The sequence below is a fragment of the Ictidomys tridecemlineatus genome, chromosome 1, assembly GCF_052094955.1.
Source record: "Ictidomys tridecemlineatus isolate mIctTri1 chromosome 1, mIctTri1.hap1, whole genome shotgun sequence".
Classification (NCBI taxonomy): domain Eukaryota; kingdom Metazoa; phylum Chordata; class Mammalia; order Rodentia; family Sciuridae; genus Ictidomys; species Ictidomys tridecemlineatus.
Genome location: NC_135477.1, coordinates 27,668,284 through 27,687,988, shown reverse-complemented (window position 1 = coordinate 27,687,988; position 19,705 = coordinate 27,668,284). Strand labels below are relative to the sequence as shown.

The window sequence follows — 19,705 nt, the reverse complement described above, 5'->3', positions numbered from 1 at the left end:
GAAACACTGGCCAGAGCAATTAGACAGACGAAAGAAATTAAAGGCATAAAAATAGGAAAAGAAGAACTTAAATTATCACTATTTGCAGATGATATGATACTATATCTAACAGACCCAAAAGGGTCTACAAAGAGACTACTAGAGCTAGTAAATGAATTCAGCAAGGTGGAAGGATATAAAATCAACATGCATAAATCAAAGCATTCCTGTATATCAATGACAAATCTTCTGAAATGGAAATGAGGACAACCACCCCATTCACAATATCCTCAAAAAAAATAAAATACTTGGGAATCAACCTAACAAAAGAGGTGAAAGATTTATATAATGAAAACTACAGAACCCTAAAGAGAGAAATAGAAGAAGATCTTAGAAGATGGAAAATATACCCTGTTCATGGATAGGCAGAACTAACATCATCAAAATGGCGATATTACCAAAAGTTCTCTATAGGTTTAATGCAATGCCAATCAAAATCCCAACAGCATTTCTTATAGAAATAGATCAAGCAATCATGAAATTCATATGGAAAAATAAAAGACCCAGAATAGCAAAAGCAACTCTAAGCAGGAAGTGTGAATCAGGCGGTATAGCAATACCAGACTTCAAACTATACTACAGAGCAATAGTAACAAAAACAGCATGGTACTGGTACCAAAACAGGCGGGTGGACCAATGGTACAGAATAGAGGACACAGAAACCAATCCACAAAACTACAATTATCTGATATTTGATAAAGGGGCTAAAAGCATGAAATGGAGGAAGAATAGCATCTTCAACAAATGGTGCTGGGAAAACTGGAAATCCATATGCAACAAAATGAAACTGAATCCCTTTCTCTCACCATGCACTAAAGTTAACTCAAAATGGATCAATGAGCTTGATGTCAAATCAGAGACATGGCATCTGATAGAAGAAAAAGTTGGCTACGATCTACATACTGTGGGGTCGGGCTCCAAATTCCTTAATAGGACACCCATAGCACAAGAGTTAATAACTAGAATCAACAAATGGGACTTACTCAAACTAAAAAGTTTTTTCTCAGCAAAAGAAACAATAAGAGGTAAATAGGGAGCCTACATCCTGGGAACAAATTTTTACTCTTCACACTTCAGATAGAGCCCTAATATCCAGAGTATACAAAGAACTCAAAAAATTAAACAATATGAAAACATATAACCCAATCAACAAATGGGCCAAGGACCTGAACAGACACTTCTCAGAGGAAGACATACAATCATCAACAAGTACATGAAAAAATGCTCACCATCTCTAGCAGTCAGAGAAATGCAAATCAAAACCACCCTAAGATACCATCTCACTCCAGTAAGATTGGCAGCCATTAAGAAGTCAAACAACAACAAGTGCTGGCTAGGATGTGGGGAAAAGGGTACTCTTGTACATTGCTGGTGGGACTGCAAATTGGTGGGGCCAATTTGGAAAGCAGTATGGAGATTTCTTGGAAAGCTGGAAATGGAACCACCATTTGACCCAGCTATTGCCCTTCTCGGACTATTCCCTGAAGACCTTAAAAGAGCGTACTACATGGATACTGTCACATCGATGTTCATAGCAGCACAATTCACAATAGCTAGACTGTGGAACCAACCCAGATGCCCTTCAATAGATGAATGGATAATAAAATGTGGCATTTATACACAATGGAGTATTATGCAGCACTAAAAAAATAACAAAATCATGGAATTTTCAGGGAAATGGATGGCATTAGAGCAGATTATGCTAAGTGAAGCTAGCCAATCCCTAAAAAACAAATGCCAAATATCTTCTTTGATATAATGAGAGCAACTAAGAACAGAGCAGGAAGGAAGAGCAAGAGGAAAACATTAACATTAAACAGAGACATGAGGTGAGAGGAAAAAGGAGAGAAAAGGGAAATTGCATGGAAATGGAAGGAGACCCTCATTGTTATACAAAATTACATATAAGAGGTTGTGAGGGGAAAGGAAAAAAGAGAGAGAGAATTAAATTACAGCAGATGGGATAGAGAGTGAGAAGATGGGAGGGGAGGGGAGGGGGATAGTAGAGGATAAGAAATGTAGTAGAATACAAAGGTTACTAATATGGCATTATGTAAAAATGTGGATGTGTAACCGATGTGATTCTGCAATTTGTATATGGGGTAAAAATGGGAGTTCATAACCCACTTGAATCTAAAGTATGAAATATGATATGTCAAGAGCTTTGTAATATTTTGAACAACCAATAAAAAAAATTAAGATTCTCAGATCTGCTCTTTTCCCCCAATTATTTTTTAAAATATTTATTTATTTATTTTTAGTTGTAGTTGGACACAATACCTTTATTTGATTTATTTATTTGTTTGTTTGTTTTTATGTGATGCTGAGGATCGAACCAGGGCCTTGCACTGTACAAGGTGAATACGTTACCACTGAGCCACAACCCCAGCCCCTTTTTCCCCAATTCTAATGGATTACAGTGCTCACCCTCAAAACTCTAGTCTTCAAAAAAAACTACTTGAAAAAAAATTTCACAGTGCAAAGAAAAATATTGTCTCAGCCCTACAGTTGCAAGTAAAGAAGTTTCTATTCTAAAACAAAAAGCTATATAGTATACTATGTTTGGAGAACAATGTACTATATTGTGAAAAAGATGTACTTTAGAACCAAATTGCTTGGATTCAAATCCTGCCCTGCCACTTAATAAATATGTGTTTCAGGGCATATTACTTACCCTTTCTGTACCTCAGTTCATCATCTGTATAATGATGATGATAATATTAATACCTATCTCATGAACTTACAGAGAATTAAGAATTAATAAATACCAAGAAATAAAGCTGGGATTGGTGGTGCACATCTATAATTCCAGTGGCTCAGGAGGCTGAGGCAGGAGGACTGCAGGTTCAAAGCCAGCCCAGAAATTTAGCTAGGCTGTAAGCAACTTAATGAAACCCTGTCTCAAAATAAGAATTAAAAAGGACTGGGGATGTGGCTCAGTGGTAAAATACTCCTGGGTTCAGTCCCTGGTACGAAGAAGAAGGAGAAGGAGGAAGGAGGAAGGAGGAAGGAGGAAGGAAGAAGAAGAAAAAAGAAATCAGAATAATACCACATAATGTAAGTTTACCTATAATTTCATAATCACTATATTGAATAAAGTATTAGATTGAGAACATTCAAAACTATCCCACTTACTGTGCTACCTACTGTAAAGACATTTGAAAACACAGTATTTGTTTTCTATTATTATAAAAGTGTTATTTGTAAAAACACAAGAAATCAGTACTTATTGCTTTGTCCTATGAACCTATAACTCCTAAATTTTTCTATTTATGATTGATTGTTTCACTTAATAATTATTGCTCTTATAATAATTGAGTTGTTATCTATTCTTTGAAAAGTATCATACTGGGGAAGTTTCTTTGTTAAATAAGAAAAACCATCTTTGAAATTTTCCTTCCCTCTTTTGTTTATAATAAATCTTGATTCCATTGGATCCCTTATTAAAAGAGACTGTCTCTCTGAGACAAATATGTTCACTTTTACCACCTGAATTTTAGCCAGAGCAATTAAACAACAGAGAAACAAAAGGGATATAAATAGGAAAGAAAGAAGTCAAATTATTGAAGGAGTATGAGTAGAGGAAAGCAACCAGGGAAAAAGAGAAGGGAAGGGAAATGGGAAATACTGGGGAATGGTTTTAGCCAAACCATATTGTTATATTGTGTGCAAAAACAAATATGTAATAATGAATCCCATCATTATGTACAACTATAATGCACCTAAAATGTGGGAAAATTTTTAAAATTAATAACATTTAGTACCTTAAAAAAAGAAGTCAAATTATCCCTATTTGCAGATGATATATGATCCTATCCTTAGAAGACCCTAAAGACACACCAAAAGACGTTTGGATCTGATAAACAAATTCAGCAAAGTAATAAGATAAAAAATAATTATATAAAAACCAAAACTAATAATGAGCCTACTGAGAAAGAAATCAAGAAAACAATTCCATTCACAATAACTTCAAGTAAAATAACTAGGAATAAACCCAACTAAGGAAGTTAAAGACTTTTAGAGTGAAAATGACAGAACAGTCAAGAAATTGAAGAAGATACTAAAAGCTACAAAGACTTTCTATATTCACAAATTAACATAATATTTTAGCCATATTACCAAAACCAATCTACAGATTCAATGCAATTTCCATCAAAATAACAATGACATTCTTCATAAAACAAGGGAAAATCTAAAATTCATGGAAGCAGAAAAAGATCCTGTTAAGGTTTGGATATGAGGTGTCCCAAAAAAGCTCCTATGTCAATGCAAGAATTTTCAGAGGTGAAATGATTAGATTATGAGAGCTATGAGCTAATTGGTCCATCTTAATTTGAAAGGATTACTGTGTTGGGTGGTAACTATGGGCAGGTGGGACATAGCCAGAGGAAGCAGGTCATTAGGGGCATGCCCTTGGGGATTGTATGGTGTCCCCCTGGCTCCTCCATCTATCTGCTTCCCACCCACTATGAGATGGGCAACTTCTCCACCGCCAACTTCTCCACCATGGTGTTCTGCCTTACCTCAGGCCCATAAAACAGAACCACCATGGACTGAACCTCTGAAACCTCTAAAACTGTGAGCCAAAATAAACTTTTCCTCCTCTAAGTTGTTCTTGTCAGGTATTTTGGTCACAGTGACAAAAAACTAACACAGACCCTGAATAAATAAAATAATCCCAAGCAAAATGAATAATGCGAAGTATTGCATACCCACTTTCAAACTATACCACAGAAACAAACTAACAACATCATCATGGGTCTGGCTTAAAAACAGACACATAAACCAATGGAATAGAATAGAGTACCCAGAGACAAACCCATGCAGCCATCTGATTCTCGGCAAAGGTGCCAAAAACAAACAATGGAAAAAGGACAGCTTCTTTAACAAATGGTGCTGGAAAAACTGGATATCCATGTGTAGAAGATTGAAACTAGATCCCTTATCTCTCAACCACCACAAAAATCAACTCAAAATGGATCAAAGACCTAAAACTTTGAAACAACTAGAGAAAAACATAGGAGAAATACTTCAAAATAAAGGCACAGGCAACAATTTCCTGAATAGGATTGCAAGAGCTCAGAAAATAAGAGTAAGAAACAAGTAGAGTTGCATCAAATTAAAAAGCTTCTGCAGAGCAAAAGAAACAATTAACAAAGTGAAAAGACAGCCTATAGAACGGAAGAAAATCTTTGCCATATCTTCTCAAAGAAGACTAATATCTGGAATATCTTAAAACATAAAACAAACAAACAACAACAACAAAAAACCCCAATCAATAAATGGGCAAATGAACAAAACAGACATTTCTCCAAAGATGAAGCAGGAGGGCCTGGGATTGTGCCTCATCGGTAGAGCGCATGCCTCGCACACGTGAGGCACTGGGTTCAATCCTCAGCACCATATAAAACTAAATCAACAAAATAAAGGTATTTGTCCATCTAAAACTTAAAAAAATTTAAAGAGATGAAGCAGGAATGGCCAACAATTATAGGAAACAATGTTTAACCTTTTTAGCCATCAGGGAAATATAAATATAAACTACACTGATATTCCAACTCACCCCTATCATCAAGAATTCTACAGCAACAACAATAACAAAATGCTGGTAAGGATGCAAGAGGAAAAAAAATCCTTAGACACTTCTATTGAGAATGTAAATTTTTAAACCACTATGGAGATTATTCTAAAGACTAAAAATAGAAATATTATATTATCCAGCTGTATCACTCCTCAATACATATCCAAGAGAATTAAAGTCAGCATACTCTAGGGATAACTGCATATCCATATCACACTAAAATTCACAATATCCAAGCTATAGAATCAGCCCAGGTATCCATTAATGGATGAATGGATAAAGACAATGTGGTATAAAATGGAGTATTATTCAGCCACAAAGAAGAATGAAATCATGTCAGTTGCAGGAAAATAGATAAAATTGAAGATCACAATGTTCAATGAAATAAGTCAGACAAAGAATACAGATACTGCATGTTTAGTGGGGGAAAAGACAGGAAAGTAGCAGGGAGATTATTAGAGAAGAGTAAATGAATCAGGGGAAGCGAGAAGGAAAGGTAGGGGAGGATAATGTAGGTGGTTATGGCCAAAGTATGTTATTCACATGTATGAATATATCACAATGAAACGCATTATTCTGCAGAATTGAAATGCACTCATAAAAAGAAAGAAAAAGAATTTTTCAGATAAAAGTCAGTCAGTCCAGTTTTTCTTTAATGAGCACAAAAAAGCCAAGACACTCAATGGCTGACCAAGATTGTGGGGATGCCTGCCTGTTCTAGGTGAAGAAACATCACTTTCCCCAATTCAGGACCAAGGTTAGAAAGCACAAAGCAAAGCTTAATCTATCTCTGCTACTATCTGTTGGCGTCAAATAACAAATCCATTGGTAAAATTCAGTCTGAGTAAATGAATCTAATCTGGTTATTACTGTCTAGTGTTAGATCAAAGTTTTACTTCCATGTTGAAAAATGAAGAGATAGAATAAGAATGCAGAATCTTAGTGAAGATCATTTTGTTTCCATTGACTTTAACATCACAATGATTGAAATACTCCAGAAATCAAGTATTTGCCTTGTTACTAATGAAATACTTACTTGCACAATGGTAAGCTGTTGATAAACAGAAGAGAAATTCCTGATAATATGTACTCAAAAGTATTTTACTTTTTCTTGTTTTCCTGCTCTCTCCCACCAAATTACCTTTTTCCATAATTAATAAAATTATAATAATTATTTTTATTTTAAAAGAAACAAGTTACAACCAGGCACAGTGGTGCATGCCTGTAATCCCAGTGGCTCAGGAGGCTGAGGCAGGAGGATCTCGAGTTCAAAGCCAGCCTCAGCAAAAGCAAAGTGATGAGCAACTCAGGAAGACCCTGTCTCTACATAAAATACAAACTAAAGCTATGGATGTGGCTCAGTGGTCAAGTGCCCCTGAGTTAAATCTCTGGTACCCCCCCCCAAAAAATATCAATAACAACAACAAAAAAAAACCAAGTCAATCAGAAATAGTAAAACTTTCTGTCTTGTTATCCTTCTGTATTCAGAATCTCGGTATTTGCAAATGTGATGCTATTACTTTTCTAAGTGTACACAAAATTATAATCAACTTCTTAAATCCACTAACTTTAAACCGATTTAAAAAAAAAAAAAGGCTTGCCACATTTAAATTAAAATTGGTAAGCAAGGAACAGATTGTGTAAAGAGTTTGGACTTTACTTTAAATGTACCAGAAAGTCACTTACAGATTTTATGAAGAAAAATGGCATAATCTTTTTGCCTTTTCTTTTTTTTTTTAGTTTTTCCTGGTGATATTTGGAAAGTAGATCACTCGAAGAAAAGAATGCAAATGGGGAGGTCAGTATATCACACAAGAAATTATAGAGTTTGAACTAGAGTAATAGAAGCAAACATGCCAAAAAGTGATCTGAAGTAATATATATTCTGGAAATGGAGCCAAGAAGATTGGTGATGGAATCAGGGAACAAGAGAATAATAACACTACTTAACTTACAAGGTTTTTGTAATGACTAAACTGATGTTTGAAATGACTTAACATTATGCTTGTCTTTGCTCAACAAACAGTGATATCTATTAGTATTATTTTATTTTATATCTGCGAGACAAGACTGTACTTTGTAAATACTAGATGCTGAAAACATCTAATGCTCTGAAAACATGTTTTTAAGATGTATTTTGTTTTAAAGAGCAGATATATGGAAATGTTAAGAATCAAACATCCAAAAGTTATTGTAAATCCATTTGTTTTTCTTTCATGTAAACATTAACTTCAAATGTGCTATGAAGCCAGGTTTACATTTTAGACAAACTTGACTGACATTTAACACAAACTGTTACAATGCGCACTGACTATATATTAAAACCTTATATATGACAGATTAATATTTTTTAAAAAAGAAAAAATTAATGCTTAGAAACTTAATTTTTAAAAAAATTTCTGCTTCTCTTAAAGATTAACATTTTATAAGTATTAATTCATATAAATTTTTCATTCAAAAAGTGCTTTCAGTATTAAGTATTAAAATCATGATTCTTTCATTTCCTTCAGAATTTGAGGCCTGTGAGGAGACTAAAGAATGAAAAGCAAATACAACAGAGAAAACAAACATTACAGCTAAATAACAGACAAAGGCCCTTTCTTATCAGCAATTACTTTAAATGTAAATGGATTAAACTCTCCAATTAAAATGTAAAAATTATCAGAATGGGGCTGGAGTTGTGGCTCAGTGGTAGAGTGCTTGCCTAGCAAGTGTGAGGCACTGGGTTTGATTCTCAGCACCAAATATAAATAAATTAATAAATAAAGTAAAAGGTCCATCAACAATTTAAAAAATATTTTTAAAAAATTATCAGAATAAATTTTAAAAGAACAATTCATTTATATACTCTCTATAAAAACTTACTATACGAACAAAGATTTAAAGATATTGAAAGTAAAAGGATATAAAACTATTTTCATGCAAATAGTAACTAAAAAAGATGAGCTGACTTTTATTACAGGAAAAAGGAGATTTTAAGTCAAAAAAGATTAGAAGAGACAAGGACATTATATATTTATAAAAGATTCAATTTATCAATATATCCAATATATCACAATGATAAACATATATGCAGCTAAAAACACAGTCCTAAAATAAATGAAACAAAAAGTAATATAAATTGAAGATCAAAATAAACAGTTCTGGGCTGGGGTTGTGGCTCAGCAGTAGAACACTCACCTAGCATGGGCGAGGCCCTGGGTTCGATTCTCAGAACCACATACAAATAACTAAAATAAAGGTATTGTGTCCAACTACAACTAAAAAATAAACATTTTTAAAAAATAGACAGTTCTATGATAATAGCTAGAGACTTCAATATCCTGCATTTGGTAATGGATAAAACAACCAAACAGAAGATCAATAAGGAAGAAAGAACTTGAACAATACTATAAACTAATAAAATTATACAGAACATCTTCCCCAACAACAACAGAACACATTCTCCTCAAGTACACAGGAATATTCTCCAGGACAGACCATATGTTAAAGCACAGAACAAATTGCAAAAAAAAATTTGAATTTATACCAAATATGTTTTCCAATCATAAGAGGAAAAAAACAGAAGTCGACAACATAAGAAAACTAGAAATTCACAAATATGAGGAAATTAAGTAGTACTCTTCTCTTTGTCCTATAGGAGAATTTTCCAGCAAAAACCAGAAAACCTGCTAGACAAATTCTTAAGGAGCTAAATCACTATTGACACATACTTGTGGCTGCGTGTGGGTGTGTGTATGTGTGGTACTGGGAATTGAACTCAGGACCTCATACATACTACTCAAGTACTCTGGACACATTGCCAGCCCTTTTTTTATTTTGTTTTGAGACAATGTCTCACAGTGTTGCCCAAGCTGACCTTGAATTTGCAGTTTCCAGTCTCAGCTCAGGAGGCTTAGGCAGGAGGATCATGAGTTCAAAGCCAGCCTCAGCAATGGCAAGGCACTAAGCAACTCAGTGAGACCCTGTCTCTGAATAAAATACAAAATAGGGATGAGGATGTGGCTCAGTGGTGGAGTGCCCCTCAGTTCAGTCCCCTGTAGCTTCAAATCAATAATCTACTAATACACCTTAAAGAACTAAAAAGAGGGCTGAGGTTCTGGCTCAGAGGCACCGGGTTCGATCCTCAGCACCACATAAAAATAAAATAAAGACATTGTGTCCACCTATAACTAAAAAATAAATACTAAAAAAAGAATTAAAAAGAGTAAAATAAAACCTGAAACTATCTGAAGGAGAAAATAATAATATTAAGATAAAGGTAAATGAAATAAAAATAAGAGAAAGTCAACAAATTAAAAATTAGTTCTTTGAAAACATTAATAAAATTGACACAATTTTAGCTAGATTGACTACGAAAAGAGAAGACTCAAGTTACTCAAATCAGAAACTAAAGAGGAGACATTTCTACTGGTTTTACAAAAATAAAAAAATATTATGTTATAATATAATTAAAAAGGCTTATACTATAAAAACCACCAATAAATTTGATAATCTAGATTAAACGAATAATTCCCTAGAAACATACAAAGGATCAAATTAACTAAAGAAATAGAACTTCAAAATACAACTGAAATAAGGAAGGAAATTGGATTAGTAATCAAAAAACTCTCAACAAAGAAAAATGCAGAACCAGATGGCTTCACTGGTAAATTCTACCAACTCTTACCACTTAAAGAAGAATCAACACTAATCTTCTCAAGCAATTCCAAAAACCTAAAGAAGAAATACTTACTTATTCTGTAAAATCAGGAATAAGGTTTCTGGAGTCAAAGACACTATAAGAAAAGAAAACCACAGACCAATACCCTCTAAGAAAATAAATGTAAAACTCCTCAACAAACTACAAGCAAGCTGAATTCAGCAGCATATTAAAAGGATTACTGCCCATGATAAAAGGGAGATCTATCCCAGGAATGCAAGGATGCTTCAACACACAAAAGTCAATCATGTTATAATATAAAATGTTATAATATAAATAAAATGTTATAATGATATCAATGAAATGAAGAAAAAAATCCTATAATCACCTCAATTGATGCCCCAAAAGTAACTGACAAAATCTAACACCCTCTCATGATTTACCAAAAAAAAACTCAATAAACTAGAAATAGAAGAAATTCCTCAAATGATAAATGCCATATATGAAAAACCCACAGCTAACATCTTACACAACAGTGTAAGAGTAGAGAGCAGGGGAAGGCCGTCATCTTAAAGCCTTATTTCCTTTATTTGGGTTCAGAGCAAAAACAATTAAGTAACTCAAATCCTAGAGTGAAAAAGATTCTGAACTCCCAAGAGCAGAGCCCTAGGCTTTTGTGGCATTCATCTACGCATCCCTACTGTTCAGCACTATGCCTGATATCTTGTAAGAATTTTAAAATTCTTTCGGCATTCCTCCTGCCTGGGCTGAAGTTGCCACTCAAGCTCAAATGACAACAGAGCAACTCATTATTGCTGGATCCATCTCTTCACTGAAGCACCCAATCTGAATGAAGTTCCCACATCAAATCAGTGTTTCCCTCTAGTCACTGCTTCATTTATGGTCTGTTATCCCAGTGGTTTGGGGCACTGAGTTGTTAAGGAAAAGAACAGTTGATTTCTAGTTATGAACCTCCCACAAACTATGTATGTCAAGAAAAAACAATTTCTCCAAGCCTTTGTGTTGATATGCATTCATTCTTCTACCAAATAAATTCAAAGATCTCATCCAACTCTAACATTCCATGACCCTCAATGATCCTGACCAGTTAGGGTTGGAATATAGCCATATGCCTGTTGTCCCAGAACTTTCTTGAGCTGCCAAATCAACAGAACTGAAGTTTTCTAAGGATATTTGGGGATTTAGTCAACATTCCTAATCAAAAAAATTAAGTCCTGAAGATACTTACGGCTTTTAGCAATCATCCAAAAAAAAGTGTTTTGGGCTTGATGTAAGTGAAAAGACTATAAGCAACTGTTAAACAACCAAAAGTAATTAGAACTAAGTGAGCTCTTGTTTATGAGTATTCTGTTCCCAGAAGTAATAGAAAGGAGGAAATAATCACAAGTAGAATTAAAGGGTAAGAGAATTAACAAGGCCAATGTTAGAATAATATGAATTAGCACACAGTGTCACAGGGGTAGATCAAAACCAATGGAGTTTCCAGCCTGAATTCACAATGGTCTGGTCTTCCTTTGGTTCTCCTTTTTGCCCTCTCTAGTTATTGCTTATAGAATCACTTAGTGTTCTTTCTGGAAGTGACCATAGAAAACATCTGGTGTCCTATTTCTTTTTCCCGCCTGAGGCCTCAAGAGATTTGCCCCAAATCACGCTCTTTGTAAGTGTTAGGGCTGAGACCATAGCCCAGATCTTTAGATTGTCTGTGGGTCTGTGTACTTTTTCTTCTTTGGCTCATATCTCTCTCTTGTTCTAACTCTCATTTATTTATTTAATTATAAAAGATAATGGTCTATAGAGGGTTCCAATCTGCCAAGTAAATCACACTATAGTGAACTCCACTGAGAAAGGCCTGTGCAGGTGTCAAAGTAAAGAGAGGAAATCTAGATTCTTCTACTCAGCCCTTGGCAAGCTCCACTCCCCTTCAGTGAAATTTATAAGGATGAACAAAGTGTAAGAAGTCAGAGGAGGCTGACAAAATGGCTTTTGAAATAATAAATAAAAGGTTGTCAGGGCCTGCATATCACATTGATTTGAAGGTGTCCAAGAAATAAAAGTTTAGAGAAAGAGAAAAGAGAAAGGAGATGGAAAGAAAGGAAAGAGGCAAGTATCCAGGCATATCACACTGGAAATGTTGGAAAACTAGCTGGAAACTGGATAATAACGAAGAATTAAACAGTTAGGAAGTTAGATGGAAATTTCCATGAGAAGCATTCTTCTTTTATTCATTCATCTAATAAATATGTTCTAATTATGAGTTTGTCACTCTATGAAGCCTAGGGGGAGACACTCAAAACATTAAAATGAAGTCCCAAGAAATTGGGAACTTGTAATCTAATTGGAGGGGAAGACATATGATTAAATGAGCATTCATGGAGTGTTTAGCCCCATACTCGGTATTAGAGAAATGAATGAGACCCTCAGGGAACTCAAATTCTAGAGCAGTACTAACCAACAAAGATATGAGAACCACAAATAAGAACCACAGGTAATTTAAAATTCTATCTAGTAGTCACATCAAAAAAGGTAAAAAGAATGGATATGATTAATTTTAGTAATATATTTTAATTTAATCCAATATATCCAAAATATTATTTCAACATGTAATTAACATAAAAAGTAATTGAGGGGCTAGGGGTGTGGCTCATAGGTACAGTGCTTGCCTAGTGCATGCAGGGCGCAGGGTTCAATCCTCAGCACCACATAAAAATCAAATAAAGGTATTGTGTCCAACTACAACTAAAACAAAATATTTTTTTAAAAAGTAATTGAGATATTTTATATTTTACATTCTTTCTCCATATAAATTTGAAACCCAGTGTATATTTGCACATCTCAATTCACTCTAGTCACATTTCAAGAGTTTAAAATCCCCACTTGGCTGGTGGCTGCCTACTCTAGAGTACAGATCTACAGCAAACCTTCTCAAACCTCTTTTGATAAACCTAAATGTTACCCACCTCTGAAATTTCTGGTATATATTTTTCCGGCTCTCTCCCCCTTCAACTTTTGTTCAAGCAGTAATTCTCTCTCCATTGTCACCTCTCCCATTCTATCCCCACCCAGGTGGTAATCTTTACTTTGCAAAGGGCCAAAAGTTCTATGCTTTAGAACTTAACAGGGATTGAATCCAGGGGGACTCAACCACTGAGCCATATCCCCAGGCCTATTTTATATTTTATTTAGAGACAGGGGCTGACTGAGTTGCTAAGTGCCTTGCCATTGCTAAGTGCCCTTGACGTTGCTGAGGCTGACTTTGAACTCACAATCCTCCTGTCTCAGCCCCCAAAGCTACTGGGATTACAGGTATGTGCAAGTTCTATTCTTTTCCAAGGTACACGTGACTCTCTTTTCCTGTACGTTCTAATATGTATTTAACTACCCCAGCCCCACAACTAAACAAATACCTATTTGAGAACTGCCATTAAATCTAAAGATGAATAAAATATAAAATAAAATAGTAACATATAAGGTAAATAACAAAAAGAAAAAAGCCACCTCTATAAGCTATTTCACAAAGCTGTCATGATCATATAGCAAATGCTCTGAGTTAGGACTGAAAAATATTAGACAGGCTAGAACGGTCAGGGAATGGGACTTGAACTGCATTTTTTTTTATTTAACTGCATCTTATTTAACCCAATATATCCAAAATATTATTTCAACATATGTATTTAACTACCCCTTTTATCATGGGAATGGGACTTGAACTGCATCTTGAAAGATGAATAAGGCACATTGAAATAAAATTTAAAATACTTTGCATTTGTCATATAAAAATAAGAATTTGAAACCTGTATGAGTCATGGCTTAAAATACATTTTTAAATTTGTCTGAAAAGACTGTATACCCAGTCCTAGAATAAGTCTTAGGGAAGGGGATAAAAACATCTTGTACTTCCTATAAAAATGGAGAGGACAGTCAGTTAAGCAGTATTGTCTAGTCAGTGAGTAGAATTTTTTTAATTATATTGAAGCAGGGTATGATAACACAAACCTATAATCCCAGCAACTAGGAAGGCTCAAGTGAAAAACAACTTTGTCAGTTGTAAAAGAAAACACAGTCACTAGAAAAGTATGATTTCCGAAAAATCTTAAAAACAATTTTAAATAGCATGTAGCCACAGGAAAGTTACTGAAAAATCATTGAAGAAAACAATATTACAACTTAATACAGTACAACAATTATAATTTTTCAAAACTTCAATCTCAGATTATAGACAATTATAGGAGAGGGAAAGGAAAAGAAAATATGTACAGAGCAAGACCTACAAATAAAAGCATAAATGTCTCTTTTAGTCCAAACCCTGGTTACTTTTGTGACTTTCCACCAGCCTAAATCCCTGTGCAAATGCCTGGGCAAAGGCTTGTCCGGGTCCAGTGCTGATTGACACGCCTAACCTAACACCATAAACTCCAAACCAGGATCATGTTTCCTCCTCAGTTTTCACCTCCTGGCAAAAACTACTTAAGGCAAGAATACCCCTTCCTCAAAATATTCATCTCGGGTGAATACCACAGTATTGTCTAGTCAATCAGTAGAATTTTTTAAATTATATTGAAGCAGGGTGTGATAACACAAACCTATAATCCCAGCAACTAGGAAGGCTGAGGCAGGAAGATCACCAATTCAAAGCTAGCCTCAGCAACTCAACAAGACCCTGTTTCAAAAATAAAAGTAAAAAGGGGGCTGGGGTTATAGCTCAGTGGTAGAGCACTTGCCTAACATGTATAAGCACCTGCCTAGCACTGGATTCAATTCTCATCACCAAATATAAATAAATAAAAATGAAACGGTCCATTGACAATTTAAAAATTTTTTTTTTAAAAGGGCTGGGAATATAGCTCTGTGGTAGAGCACCCCTGGATCTAATCCACAGTACCAAAAAAATTAAATTCAATAAGTCTGCACCATAACTAACAGCTTACCATTTCCACAATTGAGTAGTGGTAAAGAGTGCATACTTTGACTGCCATGGTTTAATTCCCACTCTGATGAAGTTTTTTTGGGTTTTGTTTGTTTTGTTGTGGTGCTAGGGATTGAAACCAGGGCCTTGCACAGGCTAAGCGCATGCTAAGCACACGCTCTACCACTGAGCTATACCCCCTGCCCATAATCTTCTAATTTAATATCATATATATATATATATATATAATATTTTCACAGCCACATCCCAAATAAAATAAATCATATATATATATATATATATATATATATATATATATATATATATATGAAAAGCTACACTGTATTTGTTATACTTTACCAATAGCACTCACAGGACAGAACAATAATCACTCTACATACTATAAGTGGGAGGGTAAATTGTAAATTAACAACCCATTTGGAAAACAATTTTGAGAGATGCTTCAGGACTTTAATAAATATATTTTGACTCAGCAATTTCATTCCTAGAAATCTATTTTAAGTAAGTAACCAAATCCCCACAAAATCTATACCAGAGATATTTCTAAAAATTTTATCAAATTATAAAGTGAAAAAAGCTAAACATTTATCAGTGGAAAAATGAACAGTAATAATAGCCTTTAATTAAGCAGCATTTAGCTCCTATTAGGTAAAATGTTGACTCATTTAATCCTCTCATCACAGGGTACTATAAAATTTTTAAATGGAGAAATTGGGGGTACCTAAACTAAATTGTTCAAAATCATACAGGTAGGAGATGCTCAAACCAGGATTAGAACACAAATAATTTACAAATAATTTAGAGTCAGTGTTATTAGCCACCATACTATAACACCTCTCAGTAGAATAGAATTAGGGTATGGTTTACTATACAATAAACTATTAAATAGTCATTAAATTGTGTTTATGAATAATGTATTAAACTTTGAAAATGCTTACATTATAAAGTTTAATTTAAAAAAGCAAAACCCAAATTGGACATAAATACAGATATTAGTTCAACTATGTAAAACAAATTAACAAGAAAATTCTGAATTAAAGATGATTATTTTCCTTTCCTTTTCCTTTTCCACGTTTTCCAAAACCTTTATAATACTTGAGTTAAACTTATTTTACACAAGAGACAACTGGAGAGTACAGCCGTACTTTTCCTAACAATAAATCCCAAAGATAAACTTTGTTTTCAAAAACTTATTTATGAAAAAAATAATAATAAGGCAAGAAGGTAGAGCAGATAAATATTATGGTTGTGGAATGAAAACCTAAGGCTGAAAAACCTGAAACACACAACTTTACCCCTTTAAGGAAGATCTATCCTTATCTGTAAAATGTGGATACAAACAAAGCCCACAATTACTGTGAAGATCAAATAAAATGATTCATGTGAAAACAAATTGGAAAGCAACTTAGAACAATTTCGCAGTGTGAGGTATGGGCCAGGATAACTTCTAAGTTATCATATTAATAACACTGCTCTAAAAAGCATCCCCCTAACTTCCCAGATCTAGTTTCTTTAACCTTGGCTTTCATAGTCTTTAATCCCCACTAAACATAACACTTGACCACACTGTGGTGTTGTCTGTTTAACTGCTTTCTGTTGGTGGAGGGGGCTCACACAACCCTCCAAAAGACTTTTTCTAAAAACAGGCATCTCTGAACATTTATGTTTCCATGTACAATGAGGAAGTCTGACGCAGGAAAACATCATCATTTACAACCAAAACTGGATAGATGGCAAAAATCATACGTTTAAAGACTTCAAAGATCTGCAAAGTCAGTTAAAACTACAAGGAACAAAATTCTAGAGAGTAGAGAAGCCTCCAGAGTTAGTGGAAGAGTCCACAGTGTTTGGGGGTAATTTGCCTTTCTGAACACAAGCTGGTGATTGAGTTCTGGAATTGAAGCAAGCACAGGAGTGCTACTATAGGACAGAAAAATGAACAAAACTTGACAGTTACCTGGGTTTGAGTGACAAAATTGGAGCTTTGGAAAGCCTCAAATAAAATTTTCCTTCTCAAAGTATTTTCTGAATTCTAAATGTTGGGAGTCTCCCGGGCTCCAAAGACCAACTTCCCCTTCCCCAAGAGAGCCTCCTAATGGTGAGCTCCCCTGACTCTCATGATCCATACCCACCAATCAGACTACTAACTCCCCCATCCCCCAGAAGAGCCGACCAATGGTGAGCCCTGCTGACTCACATGATCCTTATCCTCCAATCAGAAAGCAACAGTGCCAACTGTCAAACCATTAAACCGTTAAACTGTCATAACTGTCAAACCGCCCCTCCCCCTCTATAAATATGCAGAGCTGTTCCTCAATAAATGGGCACTTCTCCAACAACGAGCCTTGTCGGGACTCGTTCTTTCACTAAAGATAAGTCAAAACTTCAGAAAAGTAGAGTAGAATTTCCTAGAATCTATGACTACTCAGGCAACAAAGGCTAGCTAAAGAAAAGAACTTTGAGTACACCAAGTGAGGAGTAAAAATGTGGAGGGTAATACCCACATCAACTACCACGTTTTTCTTTGTGGCATTTGCCAATATGGGCAGAGTTGGAGGTTGAGAATCCAGGTTTGCTAGAAAGTCACTTCTAGAGAACAGAGAAACCAAAACTGGTCTTGAGAGACCTCAGACCTTCAGTCTTTTCCTCATCCAGAAATTTGCTGGAGCTCCAGGAGGCTGAGGCAGAAAGACGACTGAGCCCAGGAACTCGACACTAGTTTGGGCAACCCAGTGAGACCCCATCCCTCTCCCCCACCCTTTCCCCGGGGTGTGTGTGTGTCTGTCTCTCTGTCTGTCTGTCTGTCTGTCTGTAATTTATTTATTTATTTAAAGTGACATAGTATTAAATGTTATTTCTTTCCATCCTAGTTCAGGGACCACCAGAACTCCTGGGTTAATGGAAAGACCGAGGGGAATGAGGAAGAAAAGAGGCAGCCAGGGGAGGGGCAATGAGGAGAGGGAGAAGAAGGAATAGAATGAGGGCAATCAAGAATCTCAATCTGAGCTCAGGCTCAGAGGAAAAAAAAAAAAAAAGCTTGGAGATTCATTGCCCTTGAGGTCAGCATTTCTAAGGTTATTTTATAACAACTCCGTTCTCTTCCTCATTTCCATAAAGGGTCACCAGGTTGCAGCACCTGCAAGTCCAAAGATAATCAGTATTTCCCTCGAGCTCCCCCAAGGGCCAGTATAAATTTGATACTTAGCCACATCCCAAATCCTGCGCTCTTCGTCCCCAGCCACTTAACTAGCAGACTGCTTATTTTCTGAGGTTGGTCCTTGCGGATTAGTCCTCTAAGACTCCTCGAGTAGGGTGCTACTCACCTGCGTTCTCAGCTACCACCTGCTGCTCCGGGTCCCTGGGAACTCGGGATTCACAAGGATGGCTGCTCGCTGCCTGCAGCGTCCTCTACCCACCCAGCCCAGGGCCTGGAGAACAGGGTAAAGATGCCCTCTGGGTCCCAGTTGTCTGGTGAGCAGCTTTCTCTCCCCGCCCCCCACCCCCAGGTCAGTCTTCAGTTCTCCTTCCTCCTCCGAAGGCCGCTGCCGATGCCCTGCTGGTCCTCCCCTCAGGGCTGCGGCCTGGAGACCACCATCCTGTCACAGGGCTCTGTCTGCTCAGGTCCTGGGTTCTAGCCGGCGAACGTTATGGCAGAGGAAGACAACATTCAGGACTGCTGCCCAGCCCAAGACCTACAGAGGAAGTTCCCGAACTCTCCGTGACCCAGGGAAACTGCCTGAAGGCGAACAGTTTGGTTCCAGGTCTGTGAAGAGGGTGGGAAGAGTATGGTGCTGTGCCCCACAGCCAAAATACCCATATACTCCAGCAAGCAAGGGCCTTCAAAGTCCAGTTTCCACTAGACGTATCGCTTTCTCACTATCCTAAGGTCAAAGAAAGTAAGTTGAACCATTGTGAGTCAGAGGCCACCTGTATAACAGATGAAGTAAATATCAGAAGGTGAAGGACCTTTGGGAACATTAACAGCAGGGGCTTCTGACCCAGACTTGGAGGACCATGGAACCTTCTTGGAGAAACTTCAAAGCTGAGGTCTGCAGGACAAATGCGGAGGTATTTTCTAAGCCAGGAGACTGAGCAGAGAAAATTCCAGGCAGAGACAGCATCCTGTAGTGACACCCAATGACAAAACTGAGTGACTTATGGGAGATGCAAAAAGAAATTCAAAATGACTGACTGCTGGGAAAATGCAAGGAAGTAGTTAAGAATATTTGGCTCTGGGGGCAGCCAGCTCTGCCACTTACTACCATTGAGAAACAGTAATGAAGCAAAAGACTGAAGGAAGCAGCTTGAGAAGGACTTTAATAAGCCATGTTAAGAGGTTCCCACTTCATCCCTGCAATAGAAAACCTTTGATAGGGCTTAAACAGAGGATTAACTAGCTGGATTTATGTTTCATAAAGATCCTCTCTGCAGGACTGGGGTCGTGACTCAGGGGTAGAGCGCTTGCCTAGCATGCCTGAAATGCCTGTGGCACTGGGTT

At 36.2% G+C, this 19,705-nt stretch overlaps 1 long non-coding RNA gene and 1 other non-coding gene across 2 annotated transcripts in view; both read right to left on the bottom strand.

Annotated features, from left to right (window-relative positions):
- LOC120885251 (uncharacterized) overlaps window positions 1-17,308 on the bottom strand; it is a 60,293-nt gene extending 42,985 nt beyond the window's left edge. The window contains exon 1 of the long non-coding RNA XR_005727735.2: window positions 17,165-17,308. This is a non-coding gene — a long non-coding RNA (uncharacterized LOC120885251). The remainder of the gene's footprint in view (window positions 1-17,164) is intronic.
- LOC120885977 (U7 small nuclear RNA) lies at window positions 9,261-9,322 on the bottom strand. Its single transcript, XR_005728763.1, has one exon. It is a non-coding gene; the product is annotated as a U7 small nuclear RNA (small nuclear RNA).
- Window positions 17,309-19,705: the final 2,397 nt, after the last annotated feature.